This window comes from Entelurus aequoreus, linkage group LG11 (assembly GCF_033978785.1).
Source record: "Entelurus aequoreus isolate RoL-2023_Sb linkage group LG11, RoL_Eaeq_v1.1, whole genome shotgun sequence".
In the NCBI taxonomy this organism is placed as follows: Eukaryota; Metazoa; Chordata; class Actinopteri; order Syngnathiformes; family Syngnathidae; genus Entelurus; species Entelurus aequoreus.
Window position 1 is genome coordinate 45,126,110 of NC_084741.1, and position 27,746 is coordinate 45,153,855.

Sequence of the window (27,746 nt, forward strand, 5' to 3'; positions counted from 1 at the left end):
TGCTAAAAGAGAACAGCCTGCAGGTTCAATATGCATAATTGAATAGCTTAGTTGATGAGACAGTATAAGTTTAGATTGGGGTATGTCGTTCCTCAATGGGGAAATATGTTAACATTTAAGATAGCTAGTGAGCTGGCACGAGCCGGTCTATAAGTTCATCAAAGTGTGGTTATCAATCACGTGTTTGCAAACATTTTAATCTAAAACGGTAATACTAACCGTCAGGAGCTTTGCCACGGTTTATCATTAATACCGTTTACCGTTAAACCCCGACTTGTGGGCATCAATTTTGTTGGGTTACCAACCGCAATGATATGGTACGGCAGTAGTGTAGGGAATCTATTCATGATACAGTGTTGTTCACTAATTTGTTGACGCAGATCGTTCCTTTTTTGCAACAAAGTCTTCACAAAAGTGGATTGTTGTTCTGATGGTTCTGTGTTTAAAGCAAAAATGGCTTGTTGACAGATTATTGGTTACAGCTCAGTGGCTATTTTATGTGCAGTAATAAAGGATTTTCCCTCAGGTTTCATGAACTAACAGGTCCATTAAAGAACACATAGGATTAACTGACATTATAATAAAATAATGATACAATTAAGACTGGTGCCTGCATCAACTCATTTAGACTGATCTGAAATGGAGTCTTTTCCAATGCAAAATTAGTTATAGGTGCAATGCAAGGTCCTTTGCTTTCCTTTCATCCATCCATTTTCTACCGCTTGTCTCTTTTGGGGTCGCGGAGTGGCTGGAGCCTATCCCTGCTGCACTCGGGCGGAAGGCAGGGTACACCCTGGACAATTCGCCACCTCATCGCAGGGCAAACACAGATAGACAGACAACATTCACACTCACATTCACACACTAGGGGCCAATTTAGTGTTGCTAATCAGGCTGTCCCCAGGTGCATGTTTTTGGAGGTGGGAGGAAGCCGGATTAGTCATTGAGAAAACACACAGTCATGGGGAGAACATGCAAACTCCACACAGAAAGACCTGGAGCTGGAGAATCAAACCCAGGATGTTCTTATTGTGAGGCACAAACTAACTACTGCCCCACATGCGTTTCTTGTTCATGTAAAATATCAGCACACAGCATACATGGCAGATTTCAATGTCACATGTTGTCATGCTGCTATGATATCATTTTATTAATACAGGTGACAGTTATCAACACATGCAAAATCAACATTGTTCAAAACCAAACCTTATTATCCTGATTGTTGGAAAGGTAGCTTAAGGTCCTATAAAATAGTCGAATTCAAACAGGCTTTTGTATTGAACTTTTTGTACGGTTTCCTACTAAATTCTTCTTGTTGAGTTTAGGCCATGGGTCTTAGTCCTTTAATTCACTGGTGGCAAGAGGCACATATATGTGGGTGGCGAAATAGCTGTTACCAACACCCTGAGTGAACTTGTCCTCTGGAGCATGCCAGAATGTGGGGGAAGCTTTTATCAACCTTCAGCTGGTGCTGATACAGTTGCTGAGGAGATGCTGTATCTCCTCATGCCGAGCTATGTTATTAGTTTGGAATGTGACACAACAGTTTCACAGTACAAGCACGTCCTTGATAGTTGGTCATTTGACTCGAGCAGGTGTGTCCAAACTTTTTTCCATTGAGGGCCGCATACATACAACTTTAATGATGTGGGGGCCACTTATGATACATTTTGTGCATGGAAGATACTAAAATGTAGGTCATCCATCCATCCATTTTCTACCGCTTGTCCCGTTCGGGGTCGCGGGGGTGCTGGAGCCTATCTCAGCTGCATTCGGGCGGAAGGTGGGGTACACCCTGGACAAGTCGCCACCTCATCGCAGGGCCAACACAGATAGACAGACAACATTCACACTCACATTCACACACTAGGGCAGGGGTGTCAAACTCAAATACAGAGTGGGCCAAAATTTAAAAGGTTGAACAAATTAACCTTTTAATAGGGACCCAAACAAGTTTTGCATTGAATATTGAACAAGTAAGGCTTATATAACTTTATAGTGACATGCAAAATCGAGTTTCAAATAATAATAATTATAATTCAAAAATATCAATGGCATATCAAATACAATTTAAATAAAAAATTGAATGCCTCTTTTCTATTTGCAGCCTTCTGAGGTAAATATCAAAATTAACTTTTTCCACAGGCTAATAATACATTTGAAAATAAAATAACAATAATGAATGAATCAAACATTCAAGCCTTGAAGTGGCAAGAGAAAGTGCATGAATAAAACGTTAATTATTGCTCAGTTTGCTACACTGATTTGCTTTAACACTGAATATGGAACAAGCAACGCTTATATAACTTAATAGTGCAAAATCAACTTTCAAAAAACAAACGAAAAAACATCAATGGTATATTAAATACAATTTAAATAAAAAATGGAATGCCTCTTTTCTATTTGCAGCCTTCTGAGGTAAATATCCAGATTAACTTTTTCCACAGGCTAATAAATTTGAAAATAAAATAACAATGAATAAATCAACCATTCAGGCCTTTTTACTGATCAGTTTGCGACACACTGATCTAATCTGATGTGCCCAAGCCAGATATCTGCCATCTTTTCTGGGATGCTAGTTCATTAATGTCGGGGCTCAGGTGGGCGGGGTTGGGGGGGGGGGGGGGGGGGGTGGGGTTTGGTGGTAGCGGGGGGTGTATATTGTAGCGCCCCGGAAGAGTTAGTGCTGCAAGGGGTTCTGAGTATTTGTTATGTTGTGTTTATGTTGTGTTACGGTGCGGATGTTCTCCCGAAATGTGTTTGTCATTCTTGTTTGGTGTGGTTTCACAGTGTGGCGCATATTTGTAACAGTGTTAAAGTTGTTTATGCGGCTACCCTCAGCCAGATATCTGCCATCTTTTCTGGGATGCTAGTTCATTAATGTCGGGGCTCAGGTGGGCGGGGTTGGGGGGGGGGTGGGGTTTGGTGGTAGCGGGGGGTGTATATTGTAGCGCCCCGGAAGAGTTAGTGCTGCAAGGGGTTCTGAGTATTTGTTATGTTGTGTTTATGTTGTGTTACGGTGCGGATGTTCTCCCGAAATGTGTTTGTCATTCTTGTTTGGTGTGGTTTCACAGTGTGGCGCATATTTGTAACAGTGTTAAAGTTGTTTATGCAGCCACCCTCAGTGTGACCTGTATGGTTGTTGATCAAGTATGCCTTGCATTTACTTATGTGTGCGTAGAAGCTGCATATGTCAGGTTACAGGGGCCGGCACGCTGTTTGTATGGAGGAAAAGCAGACGTGACGACAGGTTGTAGAGGACGCTAAAGGCAGTGCCTTTAAGGCACGCCCCCAATATTGTTGTCCGGGTGGAAATCGGGAGAAATTCGGGAGAATGGTTGCCCCGGGAGACTTTCGAGAGGGGCACTGAAAATCAGGAGGGTTGGCAAGTAGGAGTATCAGCGGTGAATGCGATGTTACAGCAATTTGGCCCGCGGGCCAGAGTTTGACACCCATGCACTAGGGCCAATTTTAGTGTTACCAATCAACCTATCCCCAGGTGCATGTCTTTGGAGGTGGAAGGAAGCCGGAGAACCCACGCAGTCACGGGGAGAACATGCAAACTCCACGCAGAAAGATCCCGAGTGCAGGATCGAACCCAGGACCTTCGTATTGTGAGGCAGACGCATTAACCCCTGTACCACCGGGCTGCCCCAATATAGGTCAGTAAATGCTAATAGCTGAATAGTTTGTTGTCTATTTCTTATGTCAGAGCAACACATTTCTGAAAAAAAGGCCCTGCTATGCATGTCCATACATTTCCATGGTAGACAACGTTGGTTCTCAGAAGGGTATATTGGTATTGGTAGATTTGGGGATAGGAAATTAAGTGTTTGAAATTATGGGCATATTGCATTTTTTTAAGAAAGCCAATATATTCTAGCATTTCTAGTTAATAAATAAAAAAACTCAGATTATCAGCAAGACTATAGACTGAGATTATACTTTTTTCAAACTATTCACTATTCACTTTGGACAACCTTATTTAAAAACTATACCTAAAAACAGGTGTTATCATTCAATGTGTGCACACAAATACAATTCATACCCACTGACTTGTGTCTGCTAACACTATTTTCACTGGGGTATTGCAATGAGCTATAATCTTGTGGAGATACAGCTGTCAGATTAGAGTTGGGCGTTAAAGAGGAAACATTGTGTGTGCGTGTGTTCGTGTGTGTGTGTGTGTGTGTGTGTGTGTGCATGTGTGTGTGTGTGTGTGTGTGTGTTTGGTATTGTGATGCTGTATGTTTGCCATGGTCAGGGCACTGATCCTTTCGCAGCATAATCCAAAATTTTATCTTTTCATTGTTATCATATATTTTCTATTCTGTGTAATACCTTGTCAGAATTGGGCACTCCGGTTGACTAATAGTGAATCGGATTCTGTTTTGTTGGAGATATATTTTTCACTTTACCTGGGAATAGTGCGATAAATAAGATTATGTACCGCAACACTAACTTGCAGTATCTGTTGACGACGGTGTCAGCTTCCCTGGACAAAAGAAACTGTTTTCATCTTTTGTAAATTCATACAAACAAGTATGCACCGTGGAATCACACTGATAGTGCAATGTGGAATTCATGCTTTCAAACAATGGGACTCCATTTCCTTTACCCTTTTAATACCTTTAAATTTTTTTAATTGGTCTATTGTACATTAAAATTTTTTGCATCCACAATGTTCTTTTGTACGGTCATCTTGCATCAAGTTGTTGTCAAGTACAAGGAAATGACAGACAGTGGAGTAACCCATATTTGTCAATTCTTCCGTTTTCGTCGGTAAACTGTATTTTGACTTTATTCTTTCAACAGTTTCCCATAAATTGTTTGTTTGAAAACCATCTGGAAAAAAAAATCATCTTAGATACTACCGGAGTAGCACAACAAGAAATAGCACAGCACATTGGCAATAAGTAGTTGGGTCTTTCCACCAAGTGTCATGATCCGTTGTAAGGATCATGTTTTGTTTAGTTTTTGATTCCCTCAGTTCCCGTTTTCAGCACCCCTGGGTTTGTGTTTTGGTTGCCAATGGTGCAGACTGATTTCACCTGCCTCTGATTAGTGTTCGGCATGCTCACCTGCTGCCGGGCACTAATCAGAGAGCTACTTATTCACGTTGTGCGCCACATTTAGTCTTGTTTCCTTTTTTGCTTTATGCAACCGTTAGGTTGAATGATTTCTTGCTTCCTGTTTACATGCTAAGCTTTTGGGCTAGCTAATTCCTTTTCTCCACGTGCGATCGGCACGCGCCTCTTTGTTTGTATCCTGTATTTTGGTATTTGATATGTTTATGAGGAAAAAATCATATTCTTAGCTGCACGCTTCTTCCGGAGTTCCGTCTGAATCCTGGATTAACGACCCACTCAGTAATATGCGACCCAACCGTGACACCAAGCCTGCCATTTTTTTCTTGCATCCTTTGTACACTTTTTAGAAAATGTCCCTTATTTTTAAATGTGAAGTGTGAAGTGAATTACATTTATATAGCGCTTTTTCTCAAGTGACTCAAAGCGCTTTACATAGTGAAACCCAATATCTAAGTTACATTCAAACCAGTGTGGGTGGCACTGGGAGCAGGTGGGTAAAGTGTCTTGCCCAAGGACACAACGGCAGTGACTAGGATGGCGGAAGCGGGGATCGAACCTGCAACCCTCAAGTTGCTGGCACGGCCGCTCTACCAACCGAGCTATACCGCATATGTTGACAGGTATGGATAGTGACCTAGTTGTTTAACAATTATCGTGGTACCTCAATTTACAAGTTCCCTAACTCACAATTATTTTACAATAAAAGCTGTCTCTTGGCTTTTTGTTATGCTTAAAGTTGTGAGCAAAATTTTAATTACTAGCATTGCCCGCCGTTGTATTTGCCCACAGCCAGAGATTGGCACAATTTCGCCTTCCATCCAACCAATTCAGTGCGAAGCAGAAGAAGCAGACGACCAAATCAGAGAAACAAATCACTAAAAACATGCCCTACCGGTTAACTGACCTTGCAAGTTCAGACCACAGCACCGCTAGTCTGCTTCACACAATCATGCAGCTACAAACATCCAAACGGCGGACATTTATCTATGAAAATATGGACAAGCTGCCGATGCTGTTTTGAGGTGTTTCAGTTCTTTCTGTCTCCTGAATCAACAAACTGGACAATCAAGCATTAACCTTGGTACACAGACACAGCTTGCGGTCAACTTTGACTGCCGGTCCGTCACTTAAATACATTTGTTTGCAAAATAGACAACGATTTCCTCGTTCCTATTGTTACACGACAAAAAAAACAGCCTGTAGGAGACACCTACCAAAGTGCACTCCCCAAAGTAAATGTTGAACAATATTATTACGTTATTTCATCAAATACTTTAGTTGTTTTTAATACATTTTAATGTATTGTTTTTCAAACAGTAAGTCTTATCTAAAAATGTATTTTTTCTTAATAAAAGGCTTGTTACATGTCAAAATTGTGGTGTTTTAGGAGGGCCAAGCACCGATTAAATTGATTTCAATTCATTTTTAATGAGCGACGTTAATTTATGATAAGAGTGTTTTTGAGGTATGAGCTCGGTCGTGGAACGCATTGTGCTTGTAATTCAAAATACTACTGTTATTGGTCATTTAAACGATATGCTCATGATTTTGGCAATATATACTAAATCATTTATGAATTATTTGAATGTAAATCATCAACTTTTGTTCAGTTTTGTCTAAAATGAATGAAAACCAAATTAGTTCATAGAGAGATTTGTATTATTTCGATATCACTAGCAAATGACACTAGACAACAAATCAATTTATTGATCAAGATTTGTTCGGTTGTTATATTTTCAGCCACACTGGTAAGATAGAGTTGTAACTTGTTCATGATTTAGGTAGTTATATAAAAAGTGATCCTACATTAAGAATGTTGCCTTGTGTATGTGACATTTATGGCCTTGTGATGTTGATGTACAAAAAGAAACAAAATCTGGGGGTGGATTATAGTCGAGACTGAGAAAAGATTCCCATGAGACAATCTACATGACGCGATTTTCCAGTCTAGTGAGAGTCATAATCTGAGTGGCTGGAAATGGGATGAATAAACCCAAGTAAGTGCCCTGCTCTCAATAATGTAGGAGGTGCATGCTGGGATACAGCTGGATACGGGACACATTACCACATGGTTCATATACAGCGCATGACAGCTAAGTAGGAGATTATATTTTGTGCATTTAACTGAATACAGCATACATTTTTATTAAGGGTGTAACGGTTTCGGCATCCTCACGGTTCGGTACGTAACGCGGTGTTAGGTCATCTTGGTTCATTTTCGGCAACACATAAAAACTGCTTAGCTTTCAAGCTTCAATGAATTTGAAAATTAAACATAACACTATAAACTGCTTTCAGCTAATTTACCAATAAATGCAATTTTCTAATAAAAAATACAACTGTAGACACAGCATACAGACACATTTTCATACATTTTGTGCATTAAATACATGTAAGGATAGGTCAATATACAGTATTATAAGGTATATAAGCGTTGCTTTACAGCAGGGGTACACAGGCCGATATAAGGAGTTGTGATGTCATACAGAAGAATTACAAAATTAGCTCTGATAACCAATTAAAAAAACGCTCCAATGAGGTGATATAACCTGCTCTGCCCCTGAGCTCATTGCAAAAAAACACAACGTTTATCCTGTGGGAATACTTTTTTGCCTGCTATTTGCACACAATTTTTCTGCAAATATTCTGCAAGGAGGGAAGAAAAACATCAAACATAAAACCTTATCAACCACCTGAAACGCCAGCATCACCACAACATTGTTTTCATGTTTTAATGGCGGTAATCTGCACTGACTGTACGCAAAATCTTTCGAGTCAGTATTAGGACCAAACAATAAACACAGGCAGATGTCTTTATTCATAAGGGTTTGGTGTCTCATTTTTGTAAGAATGCATCTGAATAAGAACAGATTTGATCTAAACAGAATGCATAATATTTCAATAGACAAGCTGATATCTATTGTTGCTAGTCTGGCTCACAAGGTCACAGTGATGGCACTTGTAAATGTGCTGGCTGAATAAAATTAGACTTGCATGCCGACTGGTTGTAGCGACTGTGTTTGTGACTCATGGGCACAGTCCAGCTGCCCACACGCATGGTCTTGTTGTCTATTGTTCTGGAAGCCTAACCATTCAGTGCTGAATCACACTGTATTTAAAATTTGTTTCCTGACAATGTCAAGGATTCATCTTCCACCGAGAAATGAGCTGAGTAAGCGTGAGTCATGCTCTCAATTATGCATCAGCCTGCACACTGTGATAGACAGGCTGGGTTAGCTTCCAGATTGCTGTCAAAGACTAAATTTACAAGTCACCTTTTAATCATTTGGCAGAAAATGGTTATTTAATAGCATACTCCCACCCTCACTCGATAAAACAGTCCTTATTGAATAAATCAACCATAACCAATTTTAAACATTTACCAGAGAAGTCTAACAGTTACTTTCCCTACCCAGGTAAAAACAGGACCAATTTACTGTCATTGGTAATTTAAGTGTCTAGTGTAACCAATACATATGTGTTGCTATGGAAACGGAAATACATCCGCCGAGGAAACATGTTCCGGTAATGCATAACATGACCAAAATACAGTAAATATTGAACATATTACATATTGTTATGAACTTGTCCGTTACTACATTATATATGTACTAGCAGTGTGTATATAAAACGTTGATTGAGGCTTTTAAAGTTGTTTTAGATGGCTTTGAAGGCTACAATGGTGACTGCCATTAGCTGCATTTTGCAAGCGTTTTTTTTAATCATCTTTCTCCAAAAAAAGACGTGTGTTCTTGTCCGTCATAATGATTGTGAACATCCATCCATCCATCCATCCATTTTCTACCGCTTGTCCCTATCGGAGTCGCGGGGGTGCTGGAGCCTAATCAGCTGCATCCGGGTGGAAGGCGGCGTACACTCTGGACAAGTTGCCACCTCATCCCAGGGCCAACACAGATAGACAGACAACATTCACACTCACATTCACACACTAGGGACTATTTAGTGTTGCCAATCAATCTATCCCCAGGTGCATGTCTTTGAAGGTGGGAGGAAGCCGGAGTACCCGGAGGGAACTCACGCAGGAGAAAATGCAAACTCCACACAGAAAGACCCCAAGCCCGGGCATCGAACCAAGGACCTTTGTATTGTGAGGCGTATGTACTAACCCTTGTACCGCCCAATGATTGTGAACAAAATTCCCCAAAAAGTGCAGCAGTTCCTCTTGCATGAAAAAAACCCCCTCCAACAACAAAAACATATTTTTAATGAAGCAATGCAACAAAAATGATGGCAAAAACACATAAAAAAATTACTGAGAGGACACAAATGTCAGCCTTTGTCTCCAGAGAGTTACCTGTGATAAACAAAGGACGACTGTACAGCCACTTTAAGGACTGGAGTAAAACATATTTACAGCTATCCGGCATTATTGATTGGCCTTAGTGGAGGCCTTCACTCGATTGATTGCTCTTGTAATCTTTGTGGAAGGCTGTTATTGCTGTGGATCTCATTAGCTTATGCAGCTGTGCCTAATTTTGTGGCCAGTGATATTTATCTGCCGTGCATTTTCGCAGTTAAATCCTTTCCAACCTCAACAGTGCATTATTTTTTTTCAGTGTGAATGTGATTTAGTGTTTATATGTTTGCCAGTCTTTTGGCCGCCAGTTGTTTGTTGTAGTCTCCATGCTCCCGTTGTGCATGTGCACATGAACAGTGGTGGCATTGCCAGCTGCTCTGTAAGATCCCTGATGCTCTCATCTGTGTGTGGTAATGAGAGCTGCTGACACAGTGAACTGTGGCCAGAGACCTAGATAAATGAAGCACAGTGTCAGGTGTTTATACTCTCCTCGCCAAACACTAACTGTTTGTTTCCCTCACATAATGTATTCCTTTTTTCATTCCCACATGTCTTACCCGCCTCTGCAGCTCTTTATCACACTCCCAGACTTAATTTTTCTATCTGATTGTCTCGATCCCACACAGACATGCTGCAGCTCCAAAACAGACAGGAAGAGAGAGATGCCCCCCCCCCCCCCCCTTCAGTTCACCTCCAGTTCACTTGTCGCTGCATTGACAGAAATGATGCCAGACAGAAATGCAAATTTGACAGTGACAGCAAGAGTTAGCAGACACAAATGCTAAACATTACTCCTCAACAAAAAAAACTTCAGGTACTAATTTGCATACACTTGAAAGGGTAACTTGTGACTTTTTGACAACCGTCTGTATAATTCTTGCCTCAGAGGAACTTCTATCTGTTAAAATGAATAGATGCAGTCCCTTTGAGCTGACTCATCTGTCTCAGGAGCGTCCAAAGAATCCAAAAATATACTAGCAGGCTTGAAAATTTTGTAGAAAAAAAGCAATACAATTTTGGGACCTATGATTAATTTTGTCTTTTCTGACTTACAAATGTTACAATGTTGGATATAAAACGTCATTATCATTGCATGCATACCTTTTTTGGCGGGGTTTTGCACTCTGGCCATGTCGGAAAGCACTTATTTATACATTAATGTAGCATTCTAGGCCTGGGAAATATATACATTTTATCGATGTATTTGTTTTTTGTTGCAGACGATTTAAAAAAAAAAGGTTTTTCTACGCTTAATGAGGCATACTTTTTGCACCCAGGAGCTTCCCTAGCTTCCACCCTCCAACTTTTTTTTCCCCCCGATTTCTAATTCCAATGCTAACGAGGGCGAGACATTTGTCTCAAGTAAAAGAAAAGTGTTGTCAGTAGTTTGGTTGTGTGGCAACAGGCATGACCAAATGACTGCATGTTTCAAAGTTTATTCATAAAAGGCAGCAGCACAACAAACTTATTAGTTGAGTGCCGTGAAATGCAACAACAAACAAACTCCGGCTAAGATGCAACTTTGTGTGTTGCAATCATTTACTGAAGGTATGTAGGATGTGAACGAAGCACGTTGGAGAACAATCACTAAAGCAGTCATATTGCACCCCCAAGATGTGGGGCACCTACAATGAAAAAGCCTGCGTTTATCCACTTATTAAAACTATAGTCCTCTCAATGCTTTACTTGATTATTTATTTGCACACAATGTACAATACTGCAATTTTATTTACAGTATTTAAGTACTTTATTCAAGACAGCAGTTTTAAGTTTATACTTTATTAATCTCAATGTTGGAGATTATCATTTATTTGCATGTAATGTTACATTTTTGTTAACAGAAGTATTTTTTTCAAGACAGAAGTATATACATTTGTTTCTTAAAAAAATAGGGAAAGGAATCACACAAATCTGTAATTGTAATTTTTTTTCAATTATAATTGAAAAAAAGTGTGATTTTATTTTAAGGCCATATCGCCAGGCTTAGTGCATTCCATTAACTTCTGAAGCTGGAAGTTGGAGCTGGAAATTAGTTATGAGCGTTCCAGTAACGAGGTCGGAAATCAAGTTGGCCACATCCACGAAAGCTATTCTTCTCAATATAAACAACTTGTGGAAAAGTATGCACTACCTCTGCAACCTTCCTACTCTGTAGATGAAGAGGAAACACAGACACTATTGCTAGCGATGTAACATTTATAAAACAGAACATTTTTATTTACACTACAGTATCATTATAACAATATATAACCATCCAACAATACATCCTATATATGGCTGGTATAGTGCCACGAAAAGTTGCTGATAAGGGATATTAGAGAAGCTTGTATTATTGTTTACACTCAGAGCAGCCATCTTGAAAGCCACCTTGGGTGTTGTGAGGACTCCCATGCATTTTTCCAAGGCGTTACAGTTCAAACTTCTGACAAGGAACTCGGAATTCTGGCTTCTCAGTACAAGTGGAATGCACTATTAGTCAAGCTCTCATCCACAGGGGGAGGAGCTTTCCCCCTCTGCGTCAGAAAATGAGAAAACACAAACAAGTATTATTTTCATCTAATCTTGACATGTGCATAATAACACCGATGTGTGATATGCAGTGACATTAATGCTGCTAAAAGGAGCTTTTTTTCATGCACTCTCTGAATCAATCGAAGAGTGTGCATGTGTACCTCATGATGTGACCGGGTGAATCTACTGTATAAAATATTTATGAAGTTTATTTTCGACTGTGTCTGGAAAAACATTTGCAATTGACGATTTCAAGATATCAATATAAACAGTGTACATTTTCATAAAGTAAATGAAGTTACTTTTGGAGAGAATGCAGCGTGGTTTCATTTGCAATCTGGGAATGCCTCCAGAATCGAACATTTTGCAGACAGACTCAAAAAACAGGTTGTGAAAGTGCGTGTGGAGCAACATTTATGCCAAATTCACACCAAAGCCAATATCCAATACATATTATCTTGACCCCAATGAAGTGTTTAAAATGTAGACTCAAATGATCCACTTTTAAACTAAGTGCAGTATCATTGTTTTTATCCACCCGCAGCTCTGAATAATTCTGGACATAAAGTTTCCGTAATAGCTAGAAAGTCTTGCTGTGATGTCCTTGTGAAAACTCTCTTCATCCATCAAGGTTGATGGTTCACAGCAGCCATCGTTTACACTGTGGATGGCGGTCAATGCTGTAGTTGACAGGCTTGTTTATTTCACAGCTGAGAAGTATAGAAGAAAGACATGTCGTCGTCCTTGACATTTGAGCTACGTTTTTTTGTTGACCTGCAAGTGTGTAAAGCACATTTTTGGCTTCTACACTCTACTTTGTTCTACGGCAAGTACAAAGTTGTCATTTTAAGCTTGAACGCGAGCACAGTGGTGAAGTGCTTTGGACTATGTGCCTTGTGTCAAGGGGGGTCTGGCTTGAAACTTTGGGTATTTTAATATGAATGATGCACCAAAAAAGACATGACAAAACTATTGAGAATTAATATGCTCTGAGTGTCAAATGTATGGCAAAATGTTATGTTGTCATGGCAACATGGTTAAGAAAGACCACTGAGGTTTTTGTAGCTGGATCAACATTAGACTGTCAGTGAAATATAGTGCTTTTATTTTCATTGGCTATCCTCCAATTGCAGCAGCATTTAATGGGGGTTTGCATGCTGGTTCCTCTCATGATCCAGAGACATGGTTCATTGGGTTAATTGGGAGCTCTAAATTGAGTGTGAATGCTTGTCTGCGTCTATGCCCTGTGATTGACTGGCCATCTGTGTACCCCGCCTCTTACACAGTAAAAGCTGGGACTGGCTCCAGTCCCCCAATCATCTTGCACACGTGCACACGATATGCAAAATGTATGATGGTTGATGAGTTATATTTGATCTTTACCGCTATTATCCTCTGTTTAAATAAATTGTCTTAGACTTCTAGCAGTAGTAACCAGTAGTGTCATTTGTTCTATTTTTATTTTTGTAGGCCAGACAACAGTCTGTCTGGTCTTCCCACTCTCTCAAACCACAATTATGTATTTTAGCATGAAACAGTTTTTTGTCCAATCATGATTTTCATTTTGTTTTGTTATTGTCTTCCTGCAAGCTACCAGTATATATAATATATTATATGGTAAATGGGTCATACTTCTATAGCGCTTTTCTACCTTCAAAGTACTCCAAGCGCTTTGACACTACGCCCACATTTTAACCACGACCCATCAGGAGCAAGGGTGAAGTGTCTTTCTCTAGCGCACAACGGACGTGACTAGGATGGCGGAAGCCGGGGATCGAACCAGAAACTCTCAGGCTGTTCTCACGACCAATCAAGCCATTATACTTTGGGATGGGCCAAAATCTATATCGCGATATCCATTGCAGCCTTTTGCATTAATAATGTATATGACGATAAATTATTTGGCATATAAATGATGATATAATTATTTCAAAAGCAGGTTACAAAGGCTGTTAATATTGCTGCTTAAATACTTTATTTTGTCAAAAGTATTATCAATATATTGCTACTTTACTGTTCATAGCTTGTTACTTTCTGTTGTAGCACGGATGTACACTTCTGTTAAAATGTAATAAGCACTTATTCTTCTATTGTTTGGATACTTTACATTATTTTTAGGCGATTATTTCCCTATTCCCTTTTATTACATACACAATTTACGATAGAGTCAATAGTGAAAAATAATTTCCATTGTTTGTAAACTACACAAAAACGACAGAAAAATATTTTTTGATAGCAAAAAATACGGTATCGATTTAATTACCATAGTATCGAACATATAACGATAACGATACTGTCAATATTTGCATCAATCCGCCCATCACTGTTTTCATTCAAGAGCTCTATCTTAGCGGTTAGCATATGTGTAGTGTAGCATGTTTAGCTATTCCTCGTCCTCCATTGATGATACTTGTAAAAAACACAATATATTTGCCTCGATGAAAGTGAGGATTTGTGATTTAGAAGCTGCACTGTAGAGGGACGTTAGCTGGTAGCTCGCTCGAGAGGATGGTTTGTTTGCTTGTTGATGTCAGTTAGAATGTGTCATCAACATGCACATACGTATTATCACGATCTGGCGATAGTATTAAAATCCCTATTGTCAGACACATTTATAGAATTTATCGGCTATCGTTGATATAGAGCAACATTTAATACAATATTTAATATTTTGTAACTCAGCTTGTGACTGTTCTATTTTAGGAGCAGCTGTATCAGTGCCCCATCAGATCAAATAAAAAGTATTATCATTGTAACGGTTTGCCTATTTAGAACTTGCATACAGTTTATACTGTACGTAGTACATCACATGTTTACCAATTCAAAATTTGACATGAAAAATAGTAGGAAGAAGCAGAGCTTAATTAATCCTACACCTTTTCCATTTTGCAGCGATTTACTTCCAATATTTCATTTGAGCCATGAATTAATTTTTGCATTGATATAATTTAATAGCAGAGTTTATAGCTATCTAATTCAGTAATGTAAACATAACATATAGATACTAATACACATAGACATTTTGTATACAACACACACAAGTGATGTCAACCCTGGGGTTAGTGTGTCTATTTGACTGTGTTCCTACCAAATGTATGGTATAGTACAGTACCGACTAGCTAAAATATGACTTTTAACCTTTTATATCCAATTGTGTAGATTTTTTCGTCTGTGTATAACATTGGAATAAGAATTTTGACTCTAAAACAGGCACATCAGGCAGTAAGAGACCTGGTAAGCAGTCCATTCGGTTAAGGCGCCACCCGATTTTCTTATACAAAACATGCCACTGTGATCAGCCGGTATGTTCACAGCATAGGCGCTGATTCCGTGGGCGCTTCGGGGCCCAAGCACCCACGGACAATGCCGAGCACCCACGTGGGATTGATGGCAACTTTTAATCTTTAAAATAATTTTTGAAAAATCAATCTTGTTGTAGTTAATTTTGTGGTGAGTTTGGTCTGTTTTACAAAACAATGAAGCCACAAATCATATGGGATATTAACTTTGCTGAACGTCTATTTTTTTTTTTAATACACACACACACCGAGCACCCACCGGCATAGATGTATATGGTTCACAGGTATGCAAAGGTATGCCGACTGTCGCTCTGTCATGCAGAGTCACATTCAATCGGATCCCTGTGGGAATTTGTAGCTTTAGCACTTTCCATTTCTCAAATTACCTCTAACTACATTGGAAGATGATGATTCATCACTTTCTCTTAGTTTAGCAGGATTTTTCTCATCTCGAGTTTCCACTTTTATGAACTGCACTTTACATGAACCAGTGTTCCAAGAGCTGGCAAGGAAAAGCTCCTTTTATTGCAGAGCTGTTTGCAATACTCAACTCCAAATTATTTGCATTATTTACAGTGATATTTTGAGTAAAACCCACGGAGTTAACATTTTTTTTTTTTTACCACAGTCACAGAATACACGGTTGAATAGGGAGGAGTTGCTGTTTGCTTTGTCTATGTAAACGGCAGCTTGTTTGTGTCCCTCAGTGTCCACGCGTCCATGTCCATGTAAGCAGTGTATCAGCTGGTGCATCTGTGTTTGTTTATTCACATGTCTCTGTTGTTTCAACTTAGACATATACTACCCATTGCACGTTTGGATGAAATGTGCTATATCATCCAGATTTTTTTTTTTTTTTTTCAAATGTGCAGTTTAATTCACATTGGTTTCTCAGTCCACCCCTCCAGGAGAGCAGGCATTGTCTCCCAAGTTCTGAGCAGACCTTCTCAAGGGGTGGGGGTGTATTTTGAAATCCAAGTGTTCTTATCTCATGCACTATTAAGCAAGGCATTGGGGTGTGTGGGTAACATGGTTTAGAGTCCGTCTGTCACAGCCTCAGGGTTTGTTGCTTCCAGTGCTGACAGCCACATGCACACACACACTTGCACATGGGGTGGGGGGGTTGGCACACATGTATGAAAGCATGCATATGCACAAACACACACAAAAAACAGACTGAAACACACATGCTTGCACACCTATTTCTCTCATTTGCCCATTAACCCACACGAACATTTGCGCTACCCCGGGGCGCTATTGCTCGCATCCAATATGTTTTGGTGCAGGTCAAAGGGGTCAACTGAAACCCAGCTTTATAAAACCTATGTGGTGTTTTCTAAATAGATGTGCCCTCTATTCCACTTTGACTTGAGGGCACAGTATGAACCACGACTATTATACATCTATAATAGTGAGTAATGGAATAAGAACAATAAATAGTTTATTAGTTGTTTTTTTTACTTAAACTTACTTTTGTGGTGACATGCAATACAAAATGGCACATGTTACTCAAAATGAACCAGTTTTGTTGTAGGGATGGGAGATATGGCCTAAACTCTATATTGCAAAATATATGGCTGCGTCCTTCGATGATGATACATATCACAATATACTATTTGGTATGCAAATGTTGATATAGTTATTAGGGGTTACAAAGGCTCTTAATTTGGCTGCCAACATATGCTGTAACACAGTGGTTCTCAAACTTATTTCACTAAGTTCCACCGTAGAAAAAACTTGGCTCTCCAAGTATTACTATAATGACCAACATTAAAATACAGTACAATATTGTTGTTATTCATTATAAATAGTGCTTTTTCTGTTGGTATTTGTATTGCTGCAATTGTAGTGCAATAATGTTCGTTGTCATTTCTGTGTTGTTAATATTTACTTCACTCACTGCTTCTTTGCTATCCCTTTTCATATCATATTTGTACATATCGTATTTGCTGATGCTGTTCTGTTGTTGTTGTTGTTGTTGTTGTTGTTGTTGTTGTTGTCTCTCTGTCTTAGCCCTTTCTTGTCCCCGCAATTTCCCCCTCCGTCTTCCTATTTTTTTCCTTTCTATCCCCTCCTGCTCCTGTCCGGCTGCGCCAAACATGAAATAAATCCATTCAATAAAGTCAAATACAAAAAAGGCAACAAAGTAAAGTAAATCTGTACAGCAAATATGGGCATCTTAATCAACAATATAATTTGCCTGAGAAGCTGGACAGGACAACAAAAATTAAAACAATTAAAATATAGTGGCACAGTAAATCTACGTGTTCATTAAAAACAAGACAGAGGTGTTATTTAACAAGGATATCTAATATTTTTGGCCACTGTAACATTATACATAGTTTGAACAGTAACACTGTGTTTGAATATTGTAAAATACAACACTGTACTTTAATCAAGTGATTTTTTGGCGTACCACTATTGGTACACGTACCACAGTTGGAGAATAACTGCTGTAACACATTGCATAATTTATGGTTGTAATATTTCCTAAAAACTATTATTCATATATTTGTTAATGTTCTTTTAATATCTGGTTACGTTCTGTTACAACAGGTTTCTATCGACACTTCTGTTAAAATGCAAAGACTTATTCTTCTATTGTTTGGACACTTTACATCAGTTTTGGGCGATACTACAAATGTGGGTATCAAATCATCAAGTACTGTAGTTACAGGGGCAGTATTGATTTGTATTATTTTTAATATCATTGAATAATTTTTTTTTTCCACAATTTTAATTAGACAATAACAGTGTACAAAAATGACAGAGTAACAATATCTATTAGATATTTAATTTATTTTCTAAGTTTGGCAAAATAGTTTTTCATCATAAAAAATATTGATCTAACCACTCTAATATCGTCCATATACTGATACTGTACATGGAATCCCTACTGTCAATATTTGTATCGATCTGCTCACCGTCGTTCACGTTCAAGAGCTCTAGTTTAACGGTTAGCATATCTTCCTACAGTGTGTAGTGATTAGCTATTCCTCGTCATCCAGTGATAATAATAAGAAACATAGTTTACTTGCCGCCATGGAGGCGAGGATTCTTGATTTCAAAAGTGGCTACACACTGTAGAGGGACATTAGCCGCTAGCGAAAATGTTACATAGTGTTGAGGACACATTTGTTCGCTTGTCACTGTAAAATTTGCGGAACACTGCTAGAATGTGTCATCAACATGCATTATCACGATCAACGATTGTATTAAAAGCTCTACAATTGGCCGAATGTATATACTGTAGTTTACATTATATATCATCTATATCATGCAACCCTATTTTGTTGTCGTATAAATGATAAAAGTCAAAGTAAAAATGCAGTACGTAGGTTTCGAGTCTTGGTGGAGGTCTGTACTGTTCATCAGGCAATTCCAGTTTCATTTTCTGTTTTTGTAGAGTTGAAATGGAAAACGGCATGTAGCAGGAATAATGGTAAAATGATATCCATCCATCCATTTTGTATAACACTTGTCCTTGTTAGGCTCACAGCTGACTTTTGCCGAGAAGTTGGGTCAACAAGTTCAGTGGTTGCTAGTTATTGCAGAGCTTATATATAAATAACCGTTAATAATATATAAACCCCAAAACCAGTGAAGTTGGCACCTTGTGTTAATCGTAAATAAAAACAGAATAAAATGATTAGCAAATCCTTTTCAACCTACCGTAATTTCCGGACTATAAGCCGCACCTGACTATAAGCCGCACCAGCTAAATTTAGGGGAAAATACAGATTGCTCCATATATAAGCCGCACCCGACTATAAGCCGCAGGGTTTTGATGTGTAATTACCGTAGTATATAGGGGTTCCTGCTACCACGGAGGGGATTGTCAGGACAGAGATGACTGTTTGGGAACGCAAAGCGTCCCATTTATTAACAATAAATCTTTCAATCATTCAATCAAACTTTCACATCTTTGACTTGGCGAACAGCATTCGTGCAGAGTACAAATAATACAACGGTGCAAAGTAATACAAAGTGCTCGCCTGTACATTATCAAAATAACCAGCCTACCGGTATATGAAAAGTCAGTCTTTAATCATTGTGTCATCGTCTTCCTCCTGCGTACTAAAACCACCGAAATCCTCTTCGTCGGTGTCGGAGAAGAACAGGCCGTAAATAAGCCGCACCCTTGTATAAGCCGCAGGGACCAGAACGAGGGGAAAAAGTAGCGGCTTATAGTCCGGAAATTACGGTATATTCAATTGAATACACTGTAAAGAAGAGATACTTAATGCTCAAACTGGTAAACTTTGTTATTTTTTAAAAATATTAGCGCATTTGGAATTTGATGCCTGCAACATGTTGCCTGCAAAAAAGCTGGCACAAGTGGCAAAAAAGACTGAGAAAGTTGATGATTTCTCATCAAACACTTATTTGGAACATCCCACAGGTGAACAGGCTAATTAGGAACCGGTGGGTGCCATGATTGGGTATAAAAGCAGCTTCCATGAAATGCTCATTCATTCACAAACAAGAATGGGGCGAGGGTCACCACTTTGTGAACAATTGCGTGATCAATCTATCGAATAGTTTAAGAACAACATTTCTCAACGAGCTATTGCAAGGAATTTAGGGATTTCACCATCTACGGTCTGTAATATCATCAAAAGGTTCAGAGAATCTGGAGAAATTACTGCACGTAAGTGATAAGGGCGAAAACAGACATTGAATGCCCGTGACCTTCGATCCCTCAGGTGGTACTGCATCAAAAACCGACATCAGTGTTTAAAGGATATCACCACATGCGCTCAGAAACACTTCATAAAACTACTGTACAGTTTGTCGCTACATCTGTGAGTGCAAGTTAAAACTCTACTATGCAAAGCGAAAGCCATTTATCAACAACACCCAGAAACGCCGGCGGCTTCACTGGGCCCGAGCTTATCCAAGATGGACTGATGCAAAGTGGAAAAGTGTTCTGTGGTCTGACAAGTCCACATTTCAATTTTTTTTTTGCAACTGTGGACGTCGTGTCCTCCGGACCAAAGAGGAAAAGAACCATCTGGATTGTTATAGCTGCAAAGTTCAAAAGCCAGCATCTGTGATGGTATGGGGGTGTATTAGTGCCCAAGGCATGGGTAACTTTGATTGAGACTTTTATTAGTAGGTTGCACAGTGAAGTACATATTCCGTACAATTGACCACTAAATGGTAACACCCGAATAAGTTTTTCAACTTGTTTAAGTCGGGGTCCACTTAAATTGATTCATGATACAGATATATACTATCATATATACTATCATCATAATACAGTCATCACACAAGATAATCACATTGAATTATTTACATTATTTACAATCAGGAGTGTGGAGGGGGGGTGGGGTGGGGGGGTGGGGGGGTAGTGGACATAGAGAGAGAGAGAGAGAGAGAGATCAGAAGGCATAAGAAAAAGAATCTGCATTTGATTGTTTACATTTGATTATTAGCAATCCGGGTAGGGTGTTAGTTTAGGGTTGTAGCTGCCTGGAGGTGAACTTTTATAGCGGTTTTGAAGGAGGATAGAGATGCCCTTTCTTTTATACCTGTTGGGAGCGCATTCCACATTGATGTGGCATAGAAAGAGAATGAGTTAAGACCTTTGTTAGTTCGGAATCTGGGTTTAACGTGGTTAGTGGAGCACCCCCTGGTGTTGTGGTTATGGCGGTCATTTACGTTAAGGAAGTAGTTTGACATGTACTTCGGTATCAGGGAGGTGTAGCGGATTTTATAGACTAGGCTCAGTGCAAGTTGTTTAACTCTGTCCTCCACCTTGAGCCAGCCCACTTTAGAGAAGTGGGTAGGAGTGAGGTGGGATCTGGGGTGGAGGTCTAGAAGTAACCTGACTAGCTTGTTCTGAGATGTTTGGAGTTTAGATTTGAGGGTTTTGGAGGTGCTAGGGTACCAGGAGGTGCATGCGTAATCGAAAAAGGGTTGAACGAGAGTTCCCGCCAGAATCCTCAAGGTGCTTTTGTTGACCAGAGAGGAAATTCTGTAGAGAAATCTCGTTCGTTGGTTAACCTTTTTGATTACCTTGGTTGCCATTTTATCACAGGAAAGGTTAGCCTCTAGAATGGAACCTAGGTAGGTGACCTCATCTTTCCTGGTGATGACACTGTCACCTACTTTTATGGTGAAGTGATTGACTCTCTTAAGTTTGATGTGGGACCCAAACAGGATGGATTCTGTTTTACCCAAGTGGATGGGCAGCACGGTGGCAGAGGGGTTAGTGCATCTGCCTCACAATACGAAGGTCCTGAGTAGTCGTGAGTTCAATCCCGGCCTCGGGATCTTTCTGTGTGGAGTTTGCATGTTCTCCCCGTGACTGCGTGGGTTCCCTCCGGGTACTCCGGCTTCCTCCCACCTCCAAAGACATGCACCTGGGGATAGGTTGATTGGCAACACTAAATTGGCCCTAGTGTGTGAATGTGAGTGTGAATGTTGTCTGTCTATCTGTGTTGGCCCTGCGATGAGGTGGCGACTTGTCCAGGGTGTACCCCGCCTTCCGCCCGATTGCAGCTGAGATAGGCTCCTGCGCCCCCCGCGACCCCGAAGGGAATAAGCGGTAGAAAATGGATGAAAAAAATGGAAGTGGATGGATAGCTTGTTGTCAGCGAGCCAGGTGCAAGTTCTACAGAGCTCAGCACTGAGGATTTTCTCCACCTGTGACTTGTCCTTGTCTGATACCAGCAAGGCAGAGTCATCCGCAAACAAAAACAATTCACAGTCACATGCCGATGACATGTCGTTTATGTATATTAGGAACAGTAAAGGTCCCAATATACTGCCTTGGGGGACTCCACAGCTCACCGAGAGGGGGGGGGACACGGTGCCGTTCACCTCTACCACCTGCTCCCTCCCCTCCAAGTAAGACTGCATCCAGCTCCAAGAGGTTTTGTTAAATCCGATTGCTCTGAGCTTATCCAACAGTATAGCGTGGTTAACGGTGTCAAAGGCCTTCTGAAGGTCCAGCATGACCATGCCGCAGTATTTGCCCGCGTCCACCTCATGTTTGATGTGGTCGGTCAGATAGAGAAGGCATGTGTCAGTGGAGTGGTTAGTTCTGAAGCCGGATTGGAATTTGTACATGAGTTTATTAGTGGCAAGGTAACTATCGACCTGTTCATAAACTATTTTCTCCATTACTTTCGAAATGGAGCTGAGAATAGAAACAGGTCGGTAGTTGCCAGGTTCCAATTTGCTTCCTTTTTTAAAGAGGGGAGTTACTCTTGCTATCTTAAAATCTTTTGGTACTTGGCCTTGTGTAATTGATAGGTTTATTATGTGCGTGATGATCGGGGCAATGATGGAGGCAGAGTCCCTGAGGAATCTGGAGGGAATATTATCAAGGCCGGTGGCCTTGTTAGGGTGGAGCGCGCTCAATTTTTTAAACACCTCATCAGCTGTGACCATTTCTAATTTGAAATCATTGTTGGATACTCCTAGCTTTCTGTAGAAGGCTTTAATGTGTTCTACACCAAAGCGACCAGAGTGGTGGGACAGCTTGTTGACAAGAGTTGCAGCTATGCTGGTGAAAAAGGCGTTAAGTCTGCTAGCTACCTCCATTTTGTCTGTAATGAGGGAGTCACCCTCCTTGATGCTGATGTTGGTGAGTCTTGTTTTAAGTTTCTGGCTGCAACCAGGAAGCTGGTTGTTGAGAATTTTCCAGAGCTCACGTGGCTTATTCGTGTTTTCCTCTATTTTGTCGTTAATGTAATTTTTTTTTAAGGATTTAGTCAGGTTGGTTGACTTATTTCTTAATTTATTGCATTGCTTTTTGAGAGTTGAAAGGAGTAATTTGAGGTTGATATTATTGGGTTGTTTATCTACTTCTGTTTTACATTTTTGGTATTCAGAGTATTTCCTGTCTCTGTCTTTTATGGCAGCTAATAGGTCCGGATTCATCCATGGTTCCGAGCGGGCTTTGATCCTGACTGTTTTCACGGGAGCCATGTCATTTAGTATCTTTAGGAACGCCGTTTTGAAGCGATCCCAAGCGACATCGACCAGGTTGCTCGCGAGCACAGGGGACCAGTCCCACTCATCTAATTTTAAATTGAAATTGTCATTGGAGTATTTTTTGAGGGATCTGGATTGGGCTGTTATGTGGCCATTGGCTTTAGGTTTAGCTATTTTACGGGTGCAGAAGGTTAGATAGTGGTCGCTAAGACCACAGATCATGACCCCACTATTTTTTATTTTAGGCCGGTCTGAAGTGAGAATGAGATCTATGGTTGATTGGGTGGAATCACACACCCTTGTGGGTAGCGCTATTAGCTGGGAAAGACCGTGCAGATTACAAAACTTGCTGAAGGATCTGAAGACAGGCGCATCTTTGCGTTGAATATCTGTGTTCAGATCCCCAGTTATAATTTTCTCCATGTTGTCTGTCCCCGCCAAGCATTCTTCCAAAGCCCCATAGAAATCACTCTGATTAGGGGGTCTATAAACAGTCCCTATTAGTACCGGCTTAGCATTTTTAAATTTGATTTCCGCCCACACAGATTCCAGGTTATTGTGGTTAAGATCAGTGCGAGTTATGTATTTAATATCCTGGTGAATATACATACAAACGCCCCCACCGTGTTTATTCCTATCCTTTCTGATAACCGAAAAGTTTTGTATTTCTATCTCTGAGTCAGAAATACTTTGATCAAATTTGGTTTACACAACTGTGAAGGCACCATTAATGCTGAAAGGTATATACAGGTTTTGGAGCAACATATCCATCCAAGCAACACATTTTTCATGGATGCCCCTGCTTATTTCAGCAAGACAATGCCAAGCCACATTCTGCACATGTTACAACAGCGTGGCTTCATAGTAAAAGAGTGCGGGTACTAGACTGGCCTGCCTGTAGTCCAGACCTGTCTCCCATTGAAAATGTGTGGCGAATTATGAAGCCTAAAATAGAACAACGGAGACCCCGGACTGTTGAAGAACTTAAGCTGTACATCAAGCAAGAAAGGGAAAGAATTCCACCTGAAAACCTTAAAAAAATTGGTCTCCTCAGTTCCCAAACATTTACTGAGTGTTGTTAAAAGGAAAGGCCATGTAACACAGTGGTAAAAATGCCCCTGTGTCAACTTGTGGCACTGTGTTACTGCCATTAAATTCTAAGTTAATGATTATTTGCAAAAAAAAAAAAAGTTTCTCAGTTCGAACATTAAAAATCTTGTCTTTGCAGTGAATTTAATTGAAAATAAGTTGAAAAGGATTTGCAAATCATTGTATTCTGTTTTTATTTAGGATTTACACAATGTGCCAACTTCACTGGTTTTGGGTTTTGTACATGTGTCAAAGGCAGTTGGCCAAGAGCTCCTTGTGCAAGTACAGCATGTTCAGTGTGTCCTCCATGCAAGGACTGGAATGCATGCACGCTGCATCAGTGGCCCCCTTGTGGCTGACACTGCATTTCCTCCACTGGGCAAGCTTGACTGTAAGTGCAGCAAGAGTGTCACCTGGAGGGTACTTTATCGCTCCTTCTGCATCTTACTGAATGCAGAATTGAACTAGTGCTTTTCTTGAGCTGTTATGCAGAGTTCTTTGCATACTCCTCATATTTTGCTTCGTGAGTAACACAGATAAAGACAGCATGTGTGTGAAGTGCAAAGTGAGAAGAAGATTGTACTGCAGACTCTCACAGCGTTTGCCAACAGAATGTTGCCTTGGCAGAACTGTTCTTTGCGCACAGATAGTGATACCGCAGATACGAGTGTGTGTGTGTGTTTGTGTGTGTGTGTGTGTGTGTGTGTGTGTGTGTGTGTGTGTGTGTGTGTGTGTGTGTGTGTGTGTGTGTGTGTGTGTGTGTGTGTGTGTGTGTGTCTGTACTGTGTGTTTGTCAGCTTGTTCTGAACATCAAGTTGTGTTTCATCTTTGGGGGGCCTGCTTTGATAATGACTAAATGAGGGGTGGTTCATGTTATTACGGCATACTTTTATACACTATATTGCCAAAAGTATTTGGCCACCTGCCTTTACTCACATATGAACTTGAAGTGTCATCCCATGGAATTGTCCAAAATGTTTTGGTATCCTGGAGCATTCAAAGTTCCTTTCACTGGAACTCCTGAAAAACAACCCCACACCATAATTCCTCCTCCACCAAATTTCACACTCGGCCCAATGCAGTCCGAAATGTAGCGTTTTCCTGGCAACCTCCAAACCCAGACTGCTCCATCAGATTGCCAGATGGAAAAGCGTGATTCATCACTCCAGAGAAGGCGTCTCCACTGCTCTACAGTCCAGTGGTGACATGCTTCACACCACTGCATCCCACGCTTTACATTGGACTTGGTGATGTATGGCTTAGATGCAGCTGCTCGGCCATGAAAACCGACTCCATGAAGCTCTGCGTACTGTACGTGGGCTAATTGGAAGGTCACATGAATTTAGAGCTATATAGCAACTGACTGTGCAGAAAGTCTTTGCACTATGCGCTTCAGCATCCGCTGACCCCTCTCTGTCAGTTTACTTGGCCTACCACTTGGTGGCTGAGTTGCTGTTGTTCCCAAACTCTCCACTTTTCTTATAATAAAGTTGACTTTGGAATATTTAGGAGCGAGGACATTTCACACCTGGATTTGTTGCACAGGTGGCATCCTATGACAGTTCCACGCTGGAAATCACTGAGAGAGGCCCATTCTTTCACAAATGTTTGTAGAAACAGTCTCCATTCCTAAGTGCTTGATTTTATACACCGGGCCAAGTGATTAGGACACCTGATTCTCAACATTTGGATGGGTGGCCAAATACTTTTGGCAATATAGTGTATGTGTGCGATGTAGCAGTGGCGTCTTGCCCCTTGCTGTAGACATCAGAGAGTGTTTGCATTAGGATCTGATACCAGCGTTCCAGTTGAACTTATCTGACACACGTGAGCATCTTTGAAGCAAACACACTTATCCCCAAACAGTGTGAGAAGGTGAGCGAAATCTCCTCACTCCAAAGTGGCTATATCAACAAAGCTCTTTGAGCACTGGGGCGAGATGAAGACTTAAAAGTAGCAATAGGGGGTCTTTTTTGTTGTTGAACGTTTACCAGAATGGGAGTTTAGGATCAAGGCTCAGCTGGCTGACTCTCAGTTGACCCATGTTCAGGTTGGAAAAAAAAAGTGATATAAAAGACGTCAATTTCCAACTTGGGGAAGTTCTCTAAGTTACTTCAGGACAGGAGTGAGTGGGCGGGGAAGGAGCGTTGATGAGTCAGAGTGACTTTTGTCACCGCTTCTGTGTTTGCACCCATCTCTTGTCTCCAGCTTGGATTTCTTCTTTAGGGCTTTGTCATTCTATACACTTGTCAGTGAAGCCAACTCTACATGACAGGAAGGTGAAAGAAGGTGTCAAAGAGGGCTGCTGCAATTACAACTCTCGGCGACTTTAATTAACCACCTTTCCTCCTCATCATCATTCTATAATAGCATCCCCAAACTATTTTTATATGACCTGACAAGCCTGCCTGTTGAATTAATTAAGCCCCACAGTTGCAATGGCGGCCAAATTTCCAAGTTCAGGGATGCCCTGAGGCTTCTTTTAACATGGACATTCTTTTTACCACATCCTTCTAAATTTGGAATGAGCATGCCTAATTACAGGTTGAATTTGGTTGCTGTGCTTTGGCTGCACAAGTGAGTTCACATTCAACCCTAAAGCACACTTGCAGGCTCTTTTGGTTTGGTAGCAAAAATGAGGTTTATATTATCGTAAGTGTTGCAAAACAGCTCATAGCTCAGCATGTTTTTCCCGTCACACCTCTTCTGATGCAATCTAAACTGGGGACTATGTAATGTACTTTCTCTTCTCATGTATCACACCATGAAGGAGAAGGATGTTGACGATGACAAACAAGAACAGGTATAGAGCACTGACCTTGACCTCGGTCCTGTTGAAGTTTAAAATACACTATATTGCCAAAAGTATTTGGCCACCCATCCAAATGATCAGAATCAGGTGTCCTAATCACTTGGCCTGGCCACAGGTGTATGAAATCAAGCACTTAGACATGGAGACTGCTTCTACAAACATTTGTGAAAGAATGGGCCGCACTCAGGAGCTCAGTGATTTTCAGCATGGAACTGTCATAGGATGCCACCTGTACAACAAATCCAGTTGTGAAATTTCCTCACTCCTAAATAGTCCAAAGTCAACTGTCGACTTTATTATAAGAAAATTAAAGAGTTTGAAAACAACAGCAACTCAGCCACCAAGTGGTAGGCCACGTAAACTGACAGAGAGGGGTCAGCGGATGCTGAAGCGCATAGAGCAAAGAGGTCACCGACTTTCTGCACAGTCAGTTGCTACAGAGCTCCAAACTTAATGTGACCTTCCAATTAGCCCACGCACAGTACGCAGAGAGCTTCATGGAATGGGTTTCCATGGCCGAGCAGCTGTATCTAAGTCATACATCACCAAGTCCAATGCAAAGTTTGGGATGCAGTGGTGTAAAGCAGTGGTCCCCAACCTTTTTGTAGCTTTTTTTTTTCTTTTTTCATAAATAAATACAATCATGTGAGCTTACGGACTGTATCCCTGCAGACTGTATT

The 27,746-nt window shown here is 40.5% G+C and overlaps 1 long non-coding RNA gene across 3 annotated transcripts in view; it reads left to right on the top strand.

The window, feature by feature from the left end:
• LOC133660699 (uncharacterized) overlaps positions 1-27,746 on the top strand; it is a 232,861-nt gene that overhangs the window by 31,293 nt on the left and 173,822 nt on the right. The window contains exon 4 of one of the 3 annotated variants that reach the window (XR_009827869.1): positions 3,500-3,662. The exons of the other annotated variants lie outside the window; for them this stretch is intronic. This is a non-coding gene — a long non-coding RNA (uncharacterized LOC133660699). The remainder of the gene's footprint in view (positions 1-3,499; positions 3,663-27,746) is intronic. 3 annotated transcript variants of the gene reach the window in all.